The sequence below is a fragment of the Castor canadensis genome, chromosome 10 (assembly GCF_047511655.1).
Source record: "Castor canadensis chromosome 10, mCasCan1.hap1v2, whole genome shotgun sequence".
NCBI classification, from domain to species: Eukaryota; Metazoa; Chordata; class Mammalia; order Rodentia; family Castoridae; genus Castor; species Castor canadensis.
In genome coordinates, this window is record NC_133395.1 from 86,595,934 (window position 1) to 86,615,649 (window position 19,716).

General features: G+C 67.4%; 9 non-coding genes across 9 annotated transcripts; all 9 read right to left on the reverse strand.

Annotated features, from left to right (window-relative positions):
- Positions 1-862: 862 nt before the first annotated feature.
- Positions 863-981, reverse strand: LOC141412894 (5S ribosomal RNA). Its single transcript, XR_012437736.1, has one exon. It is a non-coding gene; the product is annotated as a 5S ribosomal RNA (ribosomal RNA).
- A 2,141-nt stretch (positions 982-3,122) lies between these two features.
- LOC141412673 (5S ribosomal RNA) lies at positions 3,123-3,241 on the reverse strand. The gene has a single exon (XR_012437515.1). It is a non-coding gene; the product is annotated as a 5S ribosomal RNA (ribosomal RNA).
- A 2,139-nt stretch (positions 3,242-5,380) lies between these two features.
- LOC141413270 (5S ribosomal RNA) lies at positions 5,381-5,499 on the reverse strand. Its single transcript, XR_012438062.1, has one exon. It is a non-coding gene; the product is annotated as a 5S ribosomal RNA (ribosomal RNA).
- Positions 5,500-7,643: 2,144 nt separating this feature from the next.
- Positions 7,644-7,762, reverse strand: LOC141412736 (5S ribosomal RNA). Its single transcript, XR_012437578.1, has one exon. It is a non-coding gene; the product is annotated as a 5S ribosomal RNA (ribosomal RNA).
- A 2,150-nt stretch (positions 7,763-9,912) lies between these two features.
- On the reverse strand, positions 9,913-10,031 carry LOC141412737 (5S ribosomal RNA). The gene has a single exon (XR_012437579.1). It is a non-coding gene; the product is annotated as a 5S ribosomal RNA (ribosomal RNA).
- Positions 10,032-12,176: 2,145 nt separating this feature from the next.
- Positions 12,177-12,295, reverse strand: LOC141413271 (5S ribosomal RNA). The gene has a single exon (XR_012438063.1). It is a non-coding gene; the product is annotated as a 5S ribosomal RNA (ribosomal RNA).
- A 2,135-nt stretch (positions 12,296-14,430) lies between these two features.
- Positions 14,431-14,549, reverse strand: LOC141413272 (5S ribosomal RNA). The gene has a single exon (XR_012438064.1). It is a non-coding gene; the product is annotated as a 5S ribosomal RNA (ribosomal RNA).
- Positions 14,550-16,689: 2,140 nt separating this feature from the next.
- Positions 16,690-16,808, reverse strand: LOC141412738 (5S ribosomal RNA). The gene has a single exon (XR_012437580.1). It is a non-coding gene; the product is annotated as a 5S ribosomal RNA (ribosomal RNA).
- A 2,144-nt stretch (positions 16,809-18,952) lies between these two features.
- Positions 18,953-19,071, reverse strand: LOC141412674 (5S ribosomal RNA). Its single transcript, XR_012437516.1, has one exon. It is a non-coding gene; the product is annotated as a 5S ribosomal RNA (ribosomal RNA).
- Between the last annotated feature and the right edge of the window lie 645 nt (positions 19,072-19,716).

The window sequence follows — 19,716 nt, forward strand, 5'->3', positions numbered from 1 at the left end:
CGGCCTGATTGCGTTGGGCATACATTGCAGAAGGTGGGTTTTCCAAGGCGGAGCAGAGGGTCCCGGCACCTGAGGTTGTCCACGGGGAGAATGTCTGTTCCACGGGGGCAAGCGGTCCCTTCCGTCGTGCCCAAGCCGATGTGACCCCGAAGGCCAGGTGGCCCCGGTCCTTGAGCTGACTGAGGAGTGCTTTGAGACCCGGAGGGTGGCACAGGCGACTGGGCGCCAGCGGCGGCCCTCCCTCCCTTTGAGCGGGACGGGGAGCTGCCGCTGGCATCCGGAGCTCTGGCGGCCTGCGCCCTCTGTCCCTGTGACCGCAGGCTCTGCCGTGGGAGGCGGAATCCCACGTAGAGGTCGCGCGCTGGCTACCCTGTCTTGGGTTGAGCGACGGATCGCGACGTGGAGCAGCACCCGACTGAGGCTCCCTGCTTCTCTGTCCCCTGGCGTCTTGCCCTGGACCCAGTGCACCACCTTGTGGCGAGCCCAGGTGTGGCGCGTCCCGCTGTGGGGCCCGCTGGGGTGCAGGACCCACTTTCTCATGGCTTCCGCACGTCCCTCCCCGCCCGCCTGGAGGGCAGTTGGGGAGCGGTCCCCAACGTGGCCTGGGACCAACCTCGCTGGTGACCCGTGTCGCGGGCGCGCGCCCCAGGAGAGTGTGGGGAGGGGAGAGGATTCGGGGACGTAGCTGTGAGGATTTGGTGTGCGTGGGTCTGGCGGGTGGCCCGGACGGGGTCGGGGTCGTGGTCACGGTGGGTCGTTGTGGTGGTGGTGGTGGTGGTGGTGCTGGGGGTGGTGGTGGTGGTGGGGTGGTGGTGGCGAAGTCCCCGAAGACAAAAGGAGCAGCGAGGGAGGGAGGAGCAAAAGCCTACAGCACCCGGTATTCACAGGCGGTCTGCCATCCAAGTACTAATCAGGCCCGACCCTGCTTAGCTTCCGAGATCAGACGAGATCGGGCGCGTTCAGGGTGGTATGGCCGTAGACGCTAGCCGCCGCCTCCGGGAGCCCCAAGAGCCTGCCGAGGGCCCCGGCGTGCGTCTCCACGCTGCTCTCCTGGCACGGCTGGGAGTCCGGGTGGGGGCTGGCAGCCCGGGGCCAGCGGCCAGAGGCCCCGCGCGCCTGCTCGGGCAGCCGGTCTCGCCCAGGTGGCCGCTGGGTGGCTTTCTTCCCGAGGTGTCCTGCTGCCAGGACGAGGGTCAAGTTTTCTCGGGGGAAAATTTCTCAGTGCTCTCGGGCGCTTGTTCTTCTGGGAATGTCCACTGCTGTGGCCAAGGCGGGGGACGCACAGCTCGGGCCAGGGCAAGCAGCCGCCCTCCTCCGTCGCCTCCTGGAGCCGTATCCTTGGGTGGGTGCGTGGCTCCCAGCGGAGGTCTCGGGGACCCTTCCGGTCCTCTTCGTCCGGAAAGCGCCACTGCCCCTCCAGCCCATCAGGAAAACGGCAGCCGCGCCCTTCGCCGACCCGCTCCGCCCTCCTCCACACTCAGGGCCTGGGGCTGCGGGGCTGAATCGTGAGGCTTTCCAGCCCAGGACTTCACCTCTGGCCCCTTTCACACCCGGGATCTTGGGAAGAAGAAACAAAACCAAACACAGCCAAAGCCATCTCCTCCGACCCGGGGCCCCTCCACATCCCTTCCGATCCCGGGTTCCTGCCGGCCTCCCGGGGCGTTTCTCCCAGGCAGGCCTTCGCGGCCACTACACGGGGCTGAGCACTCGAGTCCTCGGGCGTCACGGGGCCCGCGGCCACGCCAAGCACGCACGACTCCCGGGTCTCGTCTGCTCCTGGGTGCCCTGGGCCTCTTCCCTGTGCCGCTGCTGGGTCTTGTGCCCCTGCTTGGCCTCCTTCAGACCCGGCCCCGTGCTACGCGGCCACGTGCTACAGGATCGTGCCAGCAGAACTGGCCCTGGCTGAGCCCCGTACCCACCCTCCTGCCATCCCTGGCCCTGCTAGCAAATGGCAGAGATCCTCTGGCCTCCGAGGCCAGACAAAAATTCTGATGCAGTTGGCCGAGGGGCCGCAAACCAAGGCTTCGCTTGTTCCCGCTCAGGCCCCAGCCATACCCTCTTGTCCTTCGGCTGCTCGTGTGTGGGGTGGGGGAGAGGAGGGTGCGTCCCCGTGCGTGCGTGCGTGGTCTGGGTGTCTCTGCGTGGTGTGTGTGTGTGTGTGTGTGTGTGTGTGTGTTAGATGCCGTGCCTGGTGTAGGTGGGGAAGAGCAAGCCCTCACGCACAGAGCCCCATCACACACTGGGGCCGGGCCGAGGGGGTCAATCTGCTCGGCCTGATTGCGTTGGGCATACATTGCAGAAGGTGGGTTTTCCAAGGCGGAGCAGAGGGTCCCGGCACCTGAGGTTGTCCACGGGGAGAATGTCTGTTCCACGGGGGCAAGCGTTCCCTTCCGTCGTGCCCAAGCCCATGTGACCCCGAAGGCCAGGTGGCCCCGGTCCTTGAGCTGACTGACTTGAGACCCGGAGGGTGGCACAGGCGACTGGGCGCCAGCGGCGGACCTCCCTCCCTTTGAGCGGGACGGGGAGCTGCCGCTGGCATCCGGAGCTCTGGCAGCCTGCGCCCTCTGTCCCTGTGACCACAGGCTCTGCCGTGGGAGGCGGGATCCCACGTAGAGGTCGCGCGCTGGCTGCCCTGTCTTGGGTTGAGCGACGGAGCGCGACGTGGAGCAGCACCCGACTGAGGCTCCCTGCTTCTCTGTCCCCTGGCGTCTTGCCCTGGACCCAGTGCACCACCTTGTGGCGAGCCCAGGTGTGGCGCGTCCCGCTGTGGGGCCCGCTGGGGTGCAGGACCCACTTTCTCATGGCTTCCGCACGTCCCTCCCCGCCCGCCTGGAGGGCAGTTGGGGAGCGGTCCCCAACGTGGCCTGGGACCAACCTCGCTGGTGACCCGTGTCGCGGGCGCGCGCTCCAGGAGAGTGTGGGGAGGGGAGAGGATTCGGGGACGTAGCTGTGAGGATTCGGTGTGCGTGGGTCTGGCGGGTGGCCCGGACGGGGTCGGGGTCGTGGTCACGGTGGGTCGTTGTGGTGGTGGTGGTGGTGGTGCTGGGGGTGGTGGTGGTGGTGGGGGGGGTGGTGGCGAAGTCCCCGAAGACAAAAGGAGCAGCGAGGGATTGAGGAGCAAAAGCCTACAGCACCCGGTATTCCCAGGCGGTCTGCCATCCAAGTACTAACCAGGCCCGACCCTGCTTAGCTTCCGAGATCAGACGAGATCGGGCGCGTTCAGGGTGGTATGGCCGTAGACGCTAGCCGCCGCCTCCGGGTGCCCCAAGAGCCTGACGAGGGCCCCGGCGTGCGTCTCCACGCTGCTCTCCTGGCACGGCTGGGAGTCCGGGTGGGGGCTGGCAGCCCGGGGCCAGCGGCCAGAGGCCCCGCGCGCCTGCTCGGGCAGCCGGTCTCGCCCAGGTGGCCGCTGGGTGGCTTTCTTCCCGAGGTGTCCTGCTGCCAGGACGAGGGTCAAGTTTTCTCGGGGGAAAATTTCTCAGTGCCCTCGGGCGCTTGTTCTTCTGGGAATGTTCACTGCTGTGGCCAAGGCGGGGGACGCACAGCTCGGGCCAGGGCAAGCAGCCGCCCTCCTCCGTCGCCTCCTGGAGCCGTATCCTTGGGTGGGTGCGTGGCTCCCAGCGGAGGTCTCGGGGACCCTTCCGGTCCTCTTCGTCCGGAAAGCGCCACTGCCCCTCCAGCCCATCAGGAAAACGGCAGCCGCGCCCTTCGCCGACCCGCTCCGCCCTCCTCCACACTCAGGGCCTGGGGCTGCGGGGCTGAATCGTGAGGCTTTCCAGCCCAGGACATCACCTCTGGCCCCTTTCACACCCGGGATCTTGGGAAGAAGAAACAAAACCAAACACAGCCAAAGCCATCTCCTCCGACCCGGGGCCCCTCCACATCCCTTCCGATCCCGGGTTCCTGCCGGCCTCCCGGGGCGTTTCTCCCAGGCAGGCCTTCGCGGCCACTACACGGGGCTGAGCACTCGAGTCCTCGGGCGTCACGGGGCCCGCGGCCACGCCAAGCACGCACGACTCCCGGGTCTCGTCTGCTCCTGGGTGCCCTGGGCCTCTTCCCTGTGCCGCTGCTGGGTCTTGTGCCCCTGCTTGGCCTCCTTCAGACCCGGCCCCGTGCTACGCGGCCACGTGCTACAGGATCGTGCCAGCAGAACTGGCCCTGGCTGAGCCCCGTACCCACCCTCCTGCCATCCCTGGCCCTGCTAGCAAATGGCAGAGATCCTCTGGCCTCCGAGCCCAGACAAAAATCCTGATGCAGTTGGCCGAGGGGCCGCAAACCAAGGCTTCGCTTGTTCCCGCTCAGGCCCCAGCCATACCCTCTTGTCCTTCGGCTGCTCGTGTGTGGGGTGGGGGAGAGGAGGGTGCGTCCCCGTGCGTGCGTGCGTGGTCTGGGTGTCTCTGCGTGGTGTGTGTGTGTGTGTGTGTGTGTGTTAGATGCCGTGCCTGGTGTAGGTGGGGAAGAGCAAGCCCTCACGCACAGAGCCCCATCACACACTGGGGCCGGGCCGAGGGGGTCAATCTGCTCGGCCTGATTGCGTTGGGCATACATTGCAGAAGGTGGGTTTTCCAAGGCGGAGCAGAGGGTCCCGGCACCTGAGGTTGTCCACGGGGAGAATGTCTGTTCCACGGGGGCAAGCGTTCCCTTCCGTCGTGCCAAAGCCCATGTGACCCCGAAGGCCAGGTGGCTCCGGTCCTTGAGCTGACTGAGGAGTGCTTTGAGACCCGGAGGGTGGCACAGGCGACTGGGCGCCAGCGGCGGCCCTCCCTCCCTTTGAGCGGGACGGGGAGCTGCCGCTGGCATCCGGAGCTCTGGCGGTCTGCGCCCTCTGTCCCTGTGACCGCATGCTCTGCCATGGGAGGCGGGATCCCACGTAGAGGTCGCGCGCTAGCTGCCCTGTCTTGGGTTGAGCGACGGAGCGCGACGTGGAGTAGCACCCGACTGAGGCTCCCTGCTTCTCTGTCCCCTGGCGTCTTGCCCTGGACCCAGTGCACCACCTTGTGGCGAGCACAGGTGTGGCGCTTCCCGCTGTGGGGACCGCTGGGGTGCAGGACCCACTTTCTCATGGCTTCCGCACGTCCCTCCCCGCCCGCCTGGAGGGCAGTTGGGGAGCGGTCCCCAACGTGGCCTGGGACCAACCTCGCTGGTGACCCGTGTCACGGGCGCGCGCCCCAGGAGAGTGTGGGGAGGGGAGAGGATTCGGGGACGTAGCTGTGAGGATTCGGTGTGCGTGGGTCTGGCGGGTGGCCCGGACGGGGTCGGGGTCGTGGTCACGGTGGGTCGTTGTGGTGGTGGTGGTGGTGGTGCTGGGGTGGTGGTGGTGGTGGGGGGTGGTGGCGAAGTCCCCGAAGACAAAAGGAGCAGCGAGGGAGGGAGGAGCAAAAGCCTACAGCACCCGGTATTCCCAGGCGGTCTCCCATCCAAGTACTAACCAGGCCCGACCCTGCTTAGCTTCCGAGATCAGACGAGATCGGGCGCGTTCAGGGTGGTATGGCCGTAGACGCTAGCCGCCGCCTCCGGGAGCCCCAAGAGCCTGCCGAGGGCCCCGGCGTGCGTCTCCACGCTGCTCTCCTGGCACGGCTGGGAGTCCGGGTGGGTGCTGGCAGCCCGGGGCCAGCGGCCAGAGGCCCCGCGCGCCTGCTCGGGCAGCCGGTCTCGCCCAGGTGGCCGCTGGGTGGCTTTCTTCCCGAGGTGTCCTGCTGCCAGGACGAGGGTCAAGTTTTCTCGGGGGAAAATTTCTCAGTGCTCTCGGGCGCTTGTTCTTCTGGGAATGTTCACTGCTGTGGCCAAGGCGGGGGACGCACAGCTCGGGCCAGGGCAAGCAGCCGCCCTCCTCCGTCGCCTCCTGGAGCCGTATCCTTGGGTGGGTGCGTGGCTCCCAGCGGAGGTCTCGGGGACCCTTCCGGTCCTCTTCATCCGGAAAGCGCCACTGCCCCTCCAGCCCATCAGGAAAACGGCAGCCGCGCCCTTCGCCGACCCGCTCCGCCCTCCTCCACGCTCAGGGCCTGGGGCTGCGGGGCTGAATCGTGAGGCTTTCCAGCCCAGGACTTCACCTCTGGCCCCTTTCACACCCGGGATCTTGGGAAGAAGAAACAAAACCAAACACAGCCAAAGCCATCTCCTCCGACCCGGGGCCCCTCCACATCCCTTCCGATCCCGGGTTCCTGCCGGCCTCCCGGGGCGTTTCTCCCAGGCAGGCCTTCGCGGCCACTACACGGGGCTGAGCACTCGAGTCCTCGGGCGTCACGGGGCCCGCGGCCACGCCAAGCACGCACGACTCCCGGGTCTCGTCTGCTCCTGGGTGCCCTGGGCCTCTTCCCTGTGCCGCTGCTGGGTCTTGTGCCCCTGCTTGGCCTCCTTCAGACCCGTCCCCGTGCTACACGGCCACGTGCTACAGGATCGTGCCAGCAGAACTGGCCCTGGCTGAGCCCCGTACCCACCCTCCTGCCATCCCTGGCCCTGCTAGCAAATGGCAGAGATCCTCTGGCCTCCGAGCGCAGACAAAAATCCTGATGCAGTTGGCCGAGGGGCCGCAAACCAAGGCTTCTCTTGTTCCCGCTCAGGCCCCAGCCATACCCTCTTGTCCTTCGGCTGCTCGTGTGTGGGGTGGGGGAGAGGAGGGTGCGTCCCCGTGCGTGCGTGCGTGGTCTGGGTGTCTCTGCGTGGTGTGTGTGTGTGTGTGTGTGTGTGTTAGATGCCGTGCCTGGTGTAGGTGGGGAAGAGCAAGCCCTCACGCACAGAGCCCCATCACACACTGGGGCCGGGCCGAGGGGGTCAATCTGCTCGGCCTGATTGCGTTGGGCATACATTGCAGAAGGTGGGTTTTCCAAGGCGGAGCAGAGGGTCCCGGCACCTGAGGTTGTCCACGGGGAGAATGTCTGTTCCACGGGGGCAAGCGGTCCCTTCCGTCGTGCCCAAGCCGATGTGACCCCGAAGGCCAGGTGGCCCCGGTCCTTGAGCTGACTGAGGAGTGCTTTGAGACCCGGAGGGTGGCACAGGCGACTGGGCGCCAGCGGCGGCCCTCCCTCCCTTTGAGCGGGACGGGGAGCTGCCGCTGGCATCCGGAGCTCTGGCGGCCTGCGCCCTCTGTCCCTGTGACCGCAGGCTCTGCCGTGGGAGGCGGAATCCCACGTAGAGGTCGCGCGCTGGCTACCCTGTCTTGGGTTGAGCGACGGATCGCGACGTGGAGCAGCACCCGACTGAGGCTCCCTGCTTCTCTGTCCCCTGGCGTCTTGCCCTGGACCCAGTGCACCACCTTGTGGCGAGCCCAGGTGTGGCGCGTCCCGCTGTGGGGCCCGCTGGGGTGCAGGACCCACTTTCTCATGGCTTCCGCACGTCCCTCCCCGCCCGCCTGGAGGGCAGTTGGGGAGCGGTCCCCAACGTGGCCTGGGACCAACCTCGCTGGTGACCCGTGTCGCGGGCGCGCGCCCCAGGAGAGTGTGGGGAGGGGAGAGGATTCGGGGACGTAGCTGTGAGGATTTGGTGTGCGTGGGTCTGGCGGGTGGCCCGGACGGGGTCGGGGTCGTGGTCACGGTGGGTCGTTGTGGTGGTGGTGGTGGTGGTGGTGCTGGGGGTGGTGGTGGTGGTGGGGTGGTGGTGGCGAAGTCCCCGAAGACAAAAGGAGCAGCGAGGGAGGGAGGAGCAAAAGCCTACAGCACCCGGTATTCCCAGGCGGTCTGCCATCCAAGTACTAATCAGGCCCGACCCTGCTTAGCTTCCGAGATCAGACGAGATCGGGCGCGTTCAGGGTGGTATGGCCGTAGACGCTAGCCGCCGCCTCCGGGAGCCCCAAGAGCCTGCCGAGGGCCCCGGCGTGCGTCTCCACGCTGCTCTCCTGGCACGGCTGGGAGTCCGGGTGGGGGCTGGCAGCCCGGGGCCAGCGGCCAGAGGCCCCGCGCGCCTGCTCGGGCAGCCGGTCTCGCCCAGGTGGCCGCTGGGTGGCTTTCTTCCCGAGGTGTCCTGCTGCCAGGACGAGGGTCAAGTTTTCTCGGGGGAAAATTTCTCAGTGCTCTCGGGCGCTTGTTCTTCTGGGAATGTCCACTGCTGTGGCCAAGGCGGGGGACGCACAGCTCGGGCCAGGGCAAGCAGCCGCCCTCCTCCGTCGCCTCCTGGAGCCGTATCCTTGGGTGGGTGCGTGGCTCCCAGCGGAGGTCTCGGGGACCCTTCCGGTCCTCTTCGTCCGGAAAGCGCCACTGCCCCTCCAGCCCATCAGGAAAACGGCAGCCGCGCCCTTCGCCGACCCGCTCCGCCCTCCTCCACACTCAGGGCCTGGGGCTGCGGGGCTGAATCGTGAGGCTTTCCAGCCCAGGACTTCACCTCTGGCCCCTTTCACACCCGGGATCTTGGGAAGAAGAAACAAAACCAAACACAGCCAAAGCCATCTCCTCCGACCCGGGGCCCCTCCACATCCCTTCCGATCCCGGGTTCCTGCCGGCCTCCCGGGGCGTTTCTCCCAGGCAGGCCTTCGCGGCCACTACACGGGGCTGAGCACTCGAGTCCTCGGGCGTCACGGGGCCCGCGGCCACGCCAAGCACGCACGACTCCCGGGTCTCGTCTGCTCCTGGGTGCCCTGGGCCTCTTCCCTGTGCCGCTGCTGGGTCTTGTGCCCCTGCTTGGCCTCCTTCAGACCCGGCCCCGTGCTACGCGGCCACGTGCTACAGGATCGTGCCAGCAGAACTGGCCCTGGCTGAGCCCCGTACCCACCCTCCTGCCATCCCTGGCCCTGCTAGCAAATGGCAGAGATCCTCTGGCCTCCGAGGCCAGACAAAAATTCTGATGCAGTTGGCCGAGGGGCCGCAAACCAAGGCTTCGCTTGTTCCCGCTCAGGCCCCAGCCATACCCTCTTGTCCTTCGGCTGCTCGTGTGTGGGGTGGGGGAGAGGAGGGTGCGTCCCCGTGCGTGCGTGCGTGGTCTGGGTGTCTCTGCGTGGTGTGTGTGTGTGTGTGTGTGTGTGTGTGTGTTAGATGCCGTGCCTGGTGTAGGTGGGGAAGAGCAAGCCCTCACGCACAGAGCCCCATCACACACTGGGGCCGGGCCGAGGGGGTCAATCTGCTCAGCCTGATTGCGTTGGGCATACATTGCAGAAGGTGGGTTTTCCAAGGCGGAGCAGAGGGTCCCGGCACCTGAGGTTGTCCACGGGGAGAATGTCTGTTCCACGGGGGCAAGCGGTCCCTTTCGTCGTGCCCAAGCCGATGTGACCCCGAAGGCCAGGTGGCCCCGGTCCTTGAGCTGACTGAGGAGTGCTTTGAGATCCGGAGGGTGGCACAGGTGACTGGGCGCCAGCGGCGGCCCTCCCTCCCTTTGAGCGGGACGGGGAGCTGCCGCTGGCATCCAGAGCTCTGGCGGCCTGCGCCCTCTGTCCCTGTGACCGCAGGCTCTGCCGTGGGAGGCGGGATCCCACGTAGAGGTCGCGCGCTGGCTACCCTGTCTTGGGTTGAGCGACGGATCGCGACGTGGAGCAGCACCCGACTGAGGCTCCCTTCTTCTCTGTCCCCTGGCGTCTTGCCCTGGACCCAGTGCACCACCTTGTGGCGAGCCCAGGTGTGGCGCGTCCCGCTGTGGGGCCCGCTGGGGTGCAGGACCCACTTTCTCATGGCTTCCGCACGTCCCTCCCCGCCCGCCTGGAGGGCAGTTGGGGAGCGGTCCCCAACGTGGCCTGGGACCAACCTCGCTGGTGACCCGTGTCGCGGGCGCGCGCCCCAGGAGAGTGTGGGGAGGGGAGAGGATTCGGGGACGTAGCTGTGAGGATTTGGTGTGCGTGGGTCTGGCGGGTGGCCCGGACGGGGTCGGGGTCGTGGTCACGGTGGGTCGTTGTGGTGGTGGTGGTGGTGGTGGTGCTGGGGGTGGTGGTGGTGGTGGGGTGGTGGTGGCGAAGTCCCCGAAGACAAAAGGAGCAGCGAGGGAGGGAGGAGCAAAAGCCTACAGCACCCGGTATTCCCAGGCGGTCTGCCATCCAAGTACTAATCAGGCCCGACCCTGCTTAGCTTCCGAGATCAGACGAGATCGGGCGCGTTCAGGGTGGTATGGCCGTAGACGCTAGCTGCCGCCTCCGGGAGCCCCAAGAGCCTGCCGAGGGCCCCGGCGTGCGTCTCCACGCTGCTCTCCTGGCACGGCTGGGAGTCCGGGTGGGGGCTGGCAGCCCGGGGCCAGCGGCCAGAGGCCCCGCGCGCCTGCTCGGGCAGCCGGTCTCGCCCAGGTGGCCGCTGGGTGGCTTTCTTCCCGAGGTGTCCTGCTGCCAGGACGAGGGTCAAGTTTTCTCGGGGGAAAATTTCTCAGTGCTCTCGGGCGCTTGTTCTTCTGGGAATGTCCACTGCTGTGGCCAAGGCGGGGGACGCACAGCTCGGGCCAGGGCAAGCAGCCGCCCTCCTCCGTCGCCTCCTGGAGCCGTATCCTTGGGTGGGTGCGTGGCTCCCAGCGGAGGTCTCGGGGACCCTTCCGGTCCTCTTCGTCCGGAAAGCGCCACTGCCCCTCCAGCCCATCAGGAAAACGGCAGCCGCGCCCTTCGCCGACCCGCTCCGCCCTCCTCCACGCTCAGGGCCTGGGGCTGCGGGGCTGAATCGTGAGGCTTTCCAGCCCAGGACTTCACCTCTGGCCCCTTTCACACCCGGGATCTTGGGAAGAAGAAACAAAACCAAACACAGCCAAAGCCATCTCCTCCGACCCGGGGCCCCTCCACATCCCTTCCGATCCCGGGTTCCTGCCGGCCTCCCGGGGCGTTTCTCCCAGGCAGGCCTTCGCGGCCACTACACGGGGCTGAGCACTCGAGTCCTCGGGCGTCACGGGGCCCGCGGCCACGCCAAGCACGCACGACTCCCGGGTCTCGTCTGCTCCTGGGTGCCCTGGGCCTCTTCCCTGTGCCGCTGCTGGGTCTTGTGCCCCTGCTTGGCCTCCTTCAGACCCGGCCCCGTGCTACGCGGCCACGTGCTACAGGATCGTGCCAGCAGAACTGGCCCTGGCTGAGCCCCGTACCCACCCTCCTGCCATCCCTGGCCCTGCTAGCAAATGGCAGAGATCCTCTGGCCTCCGAGCCCAGACAAAAATCCTGATGCAGTTGGCCGAGGGGCCGCAAACCAAGGCTTCTCTTGTTCCCGCTCAGGCCCCAGCCATACCCTCTTGTCCTTCGGCTGCTCGTGTGTGGGGTGGGGGAGAGGAGGGTGCGTCCCCGTGCGTGCGTGCGTGGTCTGGGTGTCTCTGCGTGGTGTGTGTGTGTGTGTGTGTGTGTGTGTGTGTTAGATGCCGTGCCTGGTGTAGGTGGGGAAGAGCAAGCCCTCACGCACAGAGCCCCATCACACACTGGGGCCGGGCCGAGGGGGTCAATCTACTCGGCCTGATTGCGTTGGGCATACATTGCAGAAGGTGGGTTTTCCAAGGCGGAGCAGAGGGTCCCGGCACCTGAGGTTGTCCACGGGGAGAATGTCTGTTCCACGGGGGCAAGCGGTCCCTTCCGTCGTGCCCAAGCCGATGTGACCCCGAAGGCCAGGTGGCCCCGGTCCTTGAGCTGACTGAGGAGTGCTTTGAGACCCGGAGGGTGGCACAGGTGACTGGGCGCCAGCGGCGGCCCTCCCTCCCTTTGAGCGGGACGGGGAGCTGCCGCTGGCATCCAGAGCTCTGGCGGCCTGCGCCCTCTGTCCCTGTGACCGCAGGCTCTGCCGTGGGAGGCGGGATCCCACGTAGAGGTCGCGCGCTGGCTGCCCTGTCTTGGGTTGAGCGACGGAGCGCGACGTGGAGCAGCACCCGACTGAGGCTCCCTGCTTCTCTGTCCCCTGGCGTCTTGCCCTGGACCCAGTGCACCACCTTGTGGCGAGCCCAGGTGTGGCGCGTCCCACTTTGGGGCCCGCTGGGGTGCAGGACCCACTTTCTCATGGCTTCCGCAGGTCCCTCCCCGCCCGCCTGGAGGGCAGTTGGGGAGCGGTCCCCAACGTGGCCTGGGACCAACCTCGCTGGTGACCCGTGTCGCGGGCGCGCGCCCCAGGAGAGTGTGGGGAGGGGAGAGGATTCGGGGACGTAGCTGTGAGGATTCGGTGTGCGTGGGTCTGGCGGGTGGCCCGGACGGGGTCGGGGTCGTGGTCACGGTGGGTCGTTGTGGTGGTGGTGGTGGTGGTGCTGGGGTGGTGGTGGTGGTGGGGGGTGGTGGCGAAGTCCCCGAAGACAAAAGGAGCAGCGAGGGAGGGAGGAGCAAAAGCCTACAGCACCCGGTATTCCCAGGCGGTCTCCCATCCAAGTACTAACCAGGCCCGACCCTGCTTAGCTTCCGAGATCAGACGAGATCGGGCGCGTTCAGGGTGGTATGGCCGTAGACGCTAGCCGCCGCCTCCGGGAGCCCCAAGAGCCTGCCGAGGGCCCCGGCGTGCGTCTCCACGCTGCTCTCCTGGCACGGCTGGGAGTCCGGGTGGGTGCTGGCAGCCCGGGGCCAGCGGCTAGAGGCCCCGCGCGCCTGCTCGGGCAGCCGGTCTCGCCCAGGTGGCCGCTGGGTGGCTTTCTTCCCGAGGTGTCCTGCTGCCAGGACGAGGGTCAAGTTTTCTCGGGGGAAAATTTCTCAGTGCTCTCGGGCGCTTGTTCTTCTGGGAATGTCCACTGCTGTGGCCAAGGCGGGGGACGCACAGCTCGGGCCAGGGCAAGCAGCCGCCCTCCTCCGTCGCCTCCTGGAGCCGTATCCTTGGGTGGGTGCGTGGCTCCCAGCGGAGGTCTCGGGGACCCTTCCGGTCCTCTTCGTCCGGAAAGCGCCACTGCCCCTCCAGCCCATCAGGAAAACGGCAGCCGCGCCCTTCGCCGACCCGCTCCGCCCTCCTCCACGCTCAGGGCCTGGGGCTGCGGGGCTGAATCGTGAGGCTTTCCAGCCCAGGACTTCACCTCTGGCCCCTTTCACACCCGGGATCTTGGGAAGAAGAAACAAAACCAAACACAGCCAAAGCCATCTCCTCCGACCCGGGGCCCCTCCACATCCCTTCCGATCCCGGGTTCCTGCCGGCCTCCCGGGGCGTTTCTCCCAGGCAGGCCTTCGCGGCCACTATACGGGGCTGAGCACTCGAGTCCTCGGGCGTCACGGGGCCCGCGGCCACGCCAAGCACGCACGACTCCCGGGTCTCGTCTGCTCCTGGGTGCCCTGGGCCTCTTCCCTGTGCCGCTGCTGGGTCTTGTGCCCCTGCTTAGCCTCCTTCAGACCCGGCCCCGTGCTACGCGGCCACGTGCTACAGGATCGTGCCAGCAGAACTGGCCCTGGCTGAGCCCCGTACCCACCCTCCTGCCATCCCTGGCCCTGCTAGCAAATGGCAGAGATCCTCTGGCCTCCGAGCCCAGACAAAAATCCTGATGCAGTTGGCCGAGGGGCCGCAAACCAAGGCTTCTCTTGTTCCCGCTCAGGCCCCAGCCATACCCTCTTGTCCTTCGGCTGCTCGTGTGTGGGGTGGGGGAGAGGAGGGTGCGTCCCCGTGCGTGCGTGCGTGGTCTGGGTGTCTCTGCGTGGTGTGTGTGTGTGTGTGTGTGTTAGATGCCGTGCCTGGTGTAGGTGGGGAAGAGCAAGCCCTCACGCACAGAGCCCCATCACACACTGGGGCCGGGCCGAGGGGGTCAATCTGCTCGGCCTGATTGCGTTGGGCATACATTGCAGAAGGTGGGTTTTCCAAGGCGGAGCAGAGGGTCCCGGCACCTGAGGTTGTCCACGGGGAGAATGTCTGTTCCACGGGGGCAAGCGGTCCCTTCCGTCGTGCCCAAGCCGATGTGACCCCGAAGGCCAGGTGGCCCCGGTCCTTGAGCTGACTGAGGAGTGCTTTGAGACCCGGAGGGTGGCACAGGTGACTGGGCGCCAGCGGCGGCCCTCCCTCCCTTTGAGCGGGACGGGGAGCTGCCGCTGGCATCCAGAGCTCTGGCGGCCTGCGCCCTCTGTCCCTGTGACCGCAGGCTCTGCCGTGGGAGGCGGGATCCCACGTAGAGGTCGCGCGCTGGCTGCCCTGTCTTGGGTTGAGCGACGGAGCGCGACGTGGAGCAGCACCCGACTGAGGCTCCCTGCTTCTCTGTCCCCTGGCGTCTTGCCCTGGACCCAGTGCACCACCTTGTGGCGAGCCCAGGTGTGGCGCGTCCCACTTTGGGGCCCGCTGGGGTGCAGGACCCACTTTCTCATGGCTTCCGCAGGTCCCTCCCCGCCCGCCTGGAGGGCAGTTGGGGAGCGGTCCCCAACGTGGCCTGGGACCAACCTCGCTGGTGACCCGTGTCGCGGGCGCGCGCCCCAGGAGAGTGTGGGGAGGGGAGAGGATTCGGGGACGTAGCTGTGAGGATTCGGTGTGCGTGGGTCTGGCGGGTGGCCCGGACGGGGTCGGGGTCGTGGTCATGGTGGGTCGTTGTGGTGGTGGTGGTGGTGGTGCTGGGGTGGTGGTGGTGGTGGGGGGTGGTGGCGAAGTCCCCGAAGACAAAAGGAGCAGCGAGGGAGGGAGGAGCAAAAGCCTACAGCACCCGGTATTCCCAGGCGGTCTCCCATCCAAGTACTAACCAGGCCCGACCCTGCTTAGCTTCCGAGATCAGACGAGATCGGGCGCGTTCAGGGTGGTATGGCCGTAGACGCTAGCCGCCGCCTCCGGGAGCCCCAAGAGCCTGCCGAGGGCCCCGGCGTGCGTCTCCACGCTGCTCTCCTGGCACGGCTGGGAGTCCGGGTGGGTGCTGGCAGCCCGGGGCCAGCGGCTAGAGGCCCCGCGCGCCTGCTCGGGCAGCCGGTCTCGCCCAGGTGGCCGCTGGGTGGCTTTCTTCCCGAGGTGTCCTGCTGCCAGGACGAGGGTCAAGTTTTCTCGGGGGAAAATTTCTCAGTGCTCTCGGGCGCTTGTTCTTCTGGGAATGTTCACTGCTGTGGCCAAGGCGGGGGACGCACAGCTCGGGCCAGGGCAAGCAGCCGCGCACCTCCGTCGCCTCCTGGAGCCGTATCCTTGGGTGGGTGCGTGGCTCCCAGCGGAGGTCTCGGGGACCCTTCCGGTCCTCTTCGTCCGGAAAGCGCCACTGCCCCTCCAGCCCATCAGGAAAACGGCAGCCACGCCCTTCGCCGACCCGCTCCGCCCTCCTCCACGCTCAGGGCCTGGGGCTGCGGGGCTGAATCGTGAGGCTTTCCAGCCCAGGACTTCACCTCTGGCCCCTTTCACACCCGGGATCTTGGGAAGAAGAAACAAAACCAAACACAGCCAAAGCCATCTCCTCCGACCCGGGGCCCCTCCACATCCCTTCCGATCCCGGGTTCCTGCCGGCCTCCCGGGGCGTTTCTCCCAGGCAGGCCTTCGCGGCCACTACACGGGGCTGAGCACTCGAGTCCTCGGGCGTCACGGGGCCCGCGGCCACGCCAAGCACGCACGACTCCCGGGTCTCGTCTGCTCCTGGGTGCCCTGGGCCTATACCCTGTGCCGCTGCTGGGTCTTGTGCCCCTGCTTGGCCTCCTTCAGACCCGGCCCCGTGCTACGTGGCCACGTGCTACAGGATCGTGCCAGCAGAACTGGCCCTGGCTGAGCCCCGTACCCACCCTCCTGCCATCCCTGGCCCTGCTAGCAAATGGCAGAGATCCTCTGGCCTCCGAGCCCAGACAAAAATCCTGATGCAGTTGGCCGAGGGGCCGCAAACCAAGGCTTCTCTTGTTCCCGCTCAGGCCCCAGCCATACCCTCTTGTCCTTCGGCTGCTCGTGTGTGGGGTGGGGGAGAGCAGGGTGCGACCCCGTGCGTGCGTGCGTGGTCTGGGTGTCTCTGCGTGGTGTGTGTGTGTGTGTGTGTGTTAGATGCCGTGCCTGGTGTAGGTGGGGAAGAGCAAGCCCTCACGCACAGAGCCCCATCACACACTGGGGCCGGGCCGAGGGGGTCAATCTGCTCGGCCTGATTGCGTTGGGCATACATTGCAGAAGGTGGGTTTTCCAAGGCGGAGCAGAGGGTCCCGGCACCTGAGGTTGTCCACGGGGAGAATGTCTGTTCCACGGGGGCAAGCGGTCCCTTCCGTCGTGCCCAAGCCGATGTGACCCCGAAGGCCAGGTGGCCTCGGTCCTTGAGCTGACTGAGGAGTGCTTTGAGACCCGGAGGGTGGCACAGGCGACTGGGCGCCAGCGGCGGCCCTCCCTCCCTTTGAGCGTGACGGGGAGCTGCCGCTGGCATCCGGAGCTCTGGCGGCCTGCGCCCTCTGTCCCTGTGACCGCAGGCTCTGCCGTGGGAGGCGGGATCCCACATAGAGGTCGCGCGCTGGCTACCCTGTCTTGGGTTGAGCGATGGATCGCGACGTGGAGCAGCACCCGACTGAGGCTCCCTGCTTCTCTGTCCCCTGGCGTCTTACCCTGGACCCAGTGCACCACCTTGTGGCGAGCCCAGGTGTGGCGCGTCCCGCTGTGGGGCCCGCTGGGGTGCAGGACCCACTTTCTCATGGCTTCCGCACGTCCCTCCCCGCCCGCCTGGAGGGCAGTTGGGGAGCGGTCCCCAACGTGGCCTGGGACCAACCTCGCTGGTGACCCGTGTCGCGGGCGCGCGCCCCAGGAGAGTGTGGGGAGGGGAGAGGATTCGGGGACGTAGCTGTGAGGATTTGGTGTGCGTGGGTCTGGCGGGTGGCCCGGACGGGGTCGGGGTCGTGGTCACGGTGGGTCGTTGTGGTGGTGGTGGTGGTGGTGGTGCTGGGGGTGGTGGTGGTGGTGGGGTGGTGGTGGCGAAGTCCCCGAAGACAAAAGGAGCAGCGAGGGAGGGAGGAGCAAAAGCCTACAGCACCCGGTATTCCCAGGCGGTCTGCCATCCAAGTACTAATCAGGCCCGACCCTGCTTAGCTTCCGAGATCAGACGAGATCGGGCGCGTTCAGGGTGGTATGGCCGTAGACGCTAGCCGCCGCCTCCGGGAGCCCCAAGAGCCTGCCGAGGGCCCCGGCGTGCGTCTCCACGCTGCTCTCCTGGCACGGCTGGGAGTCCGGGTGGGGGCTGGCAGCCCGGGGCCAGCGGCCAGAGGCCCCGCCCGCCTGCTCGGGCAGCCGGTCTCACCCAGGTGGCCGCTGGGTGGCTTTCTTCCCGAGGTGTCCTGCTGCCAGGACGAGGGTCAAGTTTTCTCGGGGGAAAATTTCTCAGTGCTCTCGGGCGCTTGTTCTTCTGGGAATGTTCACTGCTGTGGCCAAGGCGGGGGACGCACAGCTCGGGCCAGGGCAAGCAGCCGCCCTCCTCCGTCGCCTCCTGGAGCCGTATCCTTGGGTGGGTGCGTGGCTCCCAGCGGAGGTCTCGGTGACCCTTCCGGTCCTCTTCGTCCGGAAAGCGCCACTGCCCCTCCAGCCCATCAGGAAAACGGCAGCCGCGCCCTTCGCCGACCCGCTCCGCCCTCCTCCACGCTCAGGGCCTGGGGCTGCGGGGCTGAATCGTGAGGCTTTCCAGCCCAGGACTTCACCTCTGGCCCCTTTCACACCCGGGATCTTGGGAAGAAGAAACAAAACCAAACACAGCCAAAGCCATCTCCTCCGACCCGGGGCCCCTCCACATCCCTTCCGATCCCGGGTTCCTGCCGGCCTCCCGGGGCGTTTCTCCCAGGCAGGCCTTCGCGGCCACTACACGGGGCTGAGCACTCGAGTCCTCGGGCGTCACGGGGCCCGCGGCCACGCCAAGCACGCACGACTCCCGGGTCTCGTCTGCTCCTGGGTGCCCTGGGCCTCTTCCCTGTGCCGCTGCTGGGTCTTGTGCCCCTGCTTGGCCTCCTTCAGACCCGGCCCCGTGCTACGCGGCCACGTGCTACAGGATCGTGCCAGCAGAACTGGCCCTGGCTGAGCCCCGTACCCACCCTCCTGCCATCCCTGGCCCTGCTAGCAAATGGCAGAGATCCTCTGGCCTCCGAGCCCAGACAAAAATCCTGATGCAGTTGGCCGAGGGGCCGCAAACCAAGGCTTCTCTTGTTCCCGCTCAGGCCCCAGCCATACCCTCTTGTCCTTCGGCTGCTCGTGTGTGGGGTGGGGGAGAGGAGGGTGCGTCCCCGTGCGTGGGTGCGTGGTCTGGGTGTCTCTGCGTGGTGTGTGTGTGTGTGTGTGTGTGTGTTAGATGCCGTGCCTGGTGTAGGTGGGGAAGAGCAAGCCCTCACGCACAGAGCCCCATCACACACTGGGGCCGGGCCGAGGGGGTCAATCTGCTCGGCCTGATTGCGTTGGGCATACATTGCAGAAGGTGGGTTTTCCAAGGCGGAGCAGAGGGTCCCGGCACCTGAGGTTGTCCACGGGGAGAATGTCTGTTCCACGGGGGCAAGCGGTCCCTTCCGTCGTGCCCAAGCCGATGTGACCCCGAAGGCCCGGTGGCCCCGGTCCTTGAGCTGACTGAGGAGTGCTTTGAGACCCGGAGGGTGGCACAGGCGACTGGGCGCCAGCGGCGGCCCTCCCTCCCTTTGAGCGGGACGGGGAGCTGCCGCTGGCATCCGGAGCTCTGGCGGCCTGCGCCCTCTGTCCCTGTGACCGCAGGCTCTGCCGTGGGAGGCGGGATCCCACGTAGAGGTCGCGCGCTGGCTACCCTGTCTTGGGTTGAGCGACGGATCGCGACGTGGAGCAGCACCCGACTGAGGCTCCCTGCTTCTCTGTCCCCTGGCGTCTTGCCCTGGACCCAGTGCACCACCTTGTGGCGAGCCCAGGTGTGGCGCGTCCCGCTGTGGGGCCCGCTGGGTTGCAGGACCCACTTTCTCATGGCTTCCGCACGTCCCTCCCCGCCCGCCTGGAGGGCAGTTGGGGAGCGGTCCCCAACGTGGCCTGGGACCAACCTCGCTGGTGACCCGTGTCGCGGGCGCGCGCCCCAGGAGAGTGTGGGGAGGGGAGAGGATTCGGGGACGTAGCTGTGAGGATTCGGTGTGCGTGGGTCTGGCGGGTGGCCCGGACGGGGTCGGGGTCGTGGTCACGGTGGGTCGTTGTGGTGGTGGTGGTGGTGGTGGTGCTGGGGGTGGTGGTCGTGGTGGGGTGGTGGTGGCGAAGTCCACGAAGACAAAAGGAGCAGCGAGGGAGGGAGGAGCAAAAGCCTACAGCACCCGGTATTCCCAGGCGGTCTGCCATCCAAGTACTAACCAGGCCCGACCCTGCTTAGCTTCCGAGATCAGACGAGATCGGGCGCGTTCAGGGTGGTATGGCCGTAGACGCTAGCCGCCGCCTCCGGGAGCCCCAAGAGCCTGCCGAGGGCCCCGGCGTGCGTCTCCACGCTGCTCTCCTGGCACGGCTGGGAGTCCGGGTGGGGGCTGGCAGCCCGGGGCCAGCGGCCAGAGGCCCCGCGCGCCTGCTCGGGCAGCCGGTCTCGCCCAGGTGGCCGCTGGGTGGCTTTCTTCCCGAGGTGTCCTGCTGCCAGGACGAGGGTCAAGTTTTCTCGGGGGAAAATTTCTCAGTGCTCTCGGGCGCTTGTTCTTCTGGGAATGTTCACTGCTGTGGCCAAGGCGGGGGACGCACAGCTCGGGCCAGGGCAAGCAGCCGCCCTCCTCCGTCGCCTCCTGGAGCCGTATCCTTGGGTGGGTGCGTGGCTCCCAGCGGAGGTCTCGGGGACCCTTCCGGTCCTCGTCGTCCGGAAAGCGCCACTGCCCCTCCAGCCCATCAGGAAAACGGCAGCCGCGCCCTTCGCCGACCCGCTCCGCCCTCCTCCACGCTCAGGGCCTGGGGCTGCGGGGCTGAATCGTGAGGCTTTCCAGCCCAGGACTTCACCTCTGGCCCCTTTCACACCCGGGATCTTGGGAAGAAGAAACAAAACCAAACACAGCCAAAGCCATCTCCTCCGACCCGGGGCCCCTCCACATCC